A 2,334-nucleotide genomic window follows, 5' to 3' on the forward strand; every position below is an offset into this window, starting at 1 on the left:
CCCCCGGCCATTTTCTATCTTCACAACAGCAACCCTTTGAGGTAGGTTAGGCAAGGAGAGAGCTCCAGGGTCACCTAGTGAGAGATTGCTATGACAGAGTGGGAATTTGGACCTGGGCCTCCCAGATTCTAATCTAACACTCCAACCAGTGCATTACACTGACTCTGAAGAAGATCAATAGGTCTCTCTCTGAGGTAAATGATGAAGGTGGGGTTGACTGATCAAGAGTTGGGGTGGAGGAATCTTTAGATCTTCTAGTTGGGACTTTGCCTTTAGGTGAGGGGTGTGTGTGGGTGAGTGGAGAGTTGAGTGCCATTGATTTTTTGCTAGGGTTTTAAAAAATGTATTTTATTAAAAGGGACAGATATTTCTATGTCAGGGCACTACAGAGTGCTGGAATTTGCATGTACTGATAGTGATAATCAGGATTTGCCTTCACATTTAGACATGTTGGAAAGCCCTGCCAGTACTTGACAGCTATGGCTGAGTTGAGTGGGTACTAGCTTTAATCATGATTTTAATAAAAATATATAATGATGATTTGGGGAATTCTTAAATAATGCGGTATGGGAGTACATATAAGTGAAGACTTAGGGATGTCCAGAAATGGTACAAGAGCGGCAACATGTTTGAACTACCAGTAGAACTCTCAGGAGTAGAAATGCATCCAATTAGAATTTGGTGACATCAATCTATAGTATTGATTACTGTTGGTTTTTTAAAATGTTGCTTAGCAGCTGAATCTCATAACAAGTAAAAGTTAGTGGTCAAGATATGTAGTATGTTACATGCTTATGATACTCTAATATCAGGCATACATTCAATGAGATCAGCTGACTCATAGGATTAGAATTTGTTATTTGCTGCACACTTTTTTAAGGATCTGAGAGAGAAATCTGGAATTTTATCATTTGTACAGCATAGGCAGTGTAAAGTGACTCTGCCTTGCTTACAGTTGCAAACCATTGCAAGTGGGGAGAAGGAGCTGTCTAAAATCCCAAATCCACAGCCCCTCCCCCGTTTCTATCCAAAAGTTACGAACTGACCCCCTCAGATTTGTATGTAATTCCCTTAGGAGCTTTATAGCCCAGTTATGAATCATTGAGGTGGAAGATTAGTGTCCTCTGTCTGTACAAAGTAGCATTGTTAGATTAGAAAGCATATGTTCTTGGGCTGTTCACTCATATTTGAGTGTTTGTATCATATTATAGCATTAAGACACAGCTGGAATGATTTGGTGATCACAGTTGTTACAGATGCAATATGCTGATATTACTAGAGTTGAAGGAAACAAAATGTAATTGTGAAGATTTTTATTTTAGTGCAGTCTCCTTTCCATATTTTTGTAGAGGATAATCTAGAAAACACTTTCTCTGAACCAATTTTTATCATTAAACAAAAAATACCAAGATTGAGTGATTACCACATCCTGATGAATGTGATTTTCATGCATGGACTGGTTTGTCTTTTTTACAGATTTGTTGTTAAATGCCTAGTCTACTAAGGATGCTATACTGTGCACAGTGATTTGGGAGTAAATCCCATTGAACTGTGGGAGTAAGTCCCACATGCAGGACTGCATGATATGTAGGTTGCTTACTTATGTAAAAAACAAAATCCTCTTTTTGCATTTTTGTTGTATGTCTTTCCTGAAAGGTTTTTGACTCTTTTGCACTTTGCTTCAGCATGCCCAGGGCATGGTGCTCCTGCATACAATTTATGTGCATTCCTCTCATGTGCACTTGACAGATGTCAGCAATCAAGAGTTATGCATAGTCTGTATCCAGGGAAGGGGGTGGTAAGGTCATTCTGTACCTTTGATTTGTTTGCTTTGTTTACTGATGTAGTCCACTGCACTGTCAGTTGGGCACAGGGCTCCCAGATGTCATTGCAGGAGGCACACTTGAAGATGTGATCTTTGTCTTTGTAGAAACCTTTCTGAGTGACAGTATGGCTTTTGAGACTGGGCATTTGACTGGTGAAATATTATTTGGTCAATTTACTGGTGAAGTGCTAGTGACATCTTAAAAGCTTTATACTCATTAGAACAAAAATGAAAGCTTAACAGATTTGATGTTTATCCTACTTACTGAAACAAATTAGTTAATTCCATTATTTCACAGTAAAGGAAGATAAGGAAGTACCCCTCCCCCCATGATACCTGTCAGGAATGAGGTTTTCCAGAAGAATTATACTTGGGAAAAATATCCAGTGAACTTTTCAGAAAATTATCTGTTGCCTTAAATAGAGCATGATGTGATTTAGCATGTTTATGGCCCCGGTCACAGGGGCAGGAAAATGCGGGGGTGGAGGGAGAAGCGAGGCTGTGTGCCC

At 39.4% G+C, this 2,334-nt stretch overlaps 1 protein-coding gene across 1 annotated transcript in view; it reads left to right on the forward strand.

Moving 5' to 3' along the window:
* WDR82 (WD repeat domain 82) overlaps positions 1-2,334 on the forward strand; it is a 31,532-nt gene that overhangs the window by 607 nt on the left and 28,591 nt on the right. The gene's annotated exons all lie outside the window — the stretch shown is intronic.

Source organism: Gekko japonicus, unplaced genomic scaffold (assembly GCF_001447785.1).
Source record: "Gekko japonicus isolate JY-2015 unplaced genomic scaffold, Gekko_japonicus_V1.1 scaffold90, whole genome shotgun sequence".
NCBI lineage: Eukaryota > Metazoa > Chordata > Lepidosauria > Squamata > Gekkonidae > Gekko > Gekko japonicus.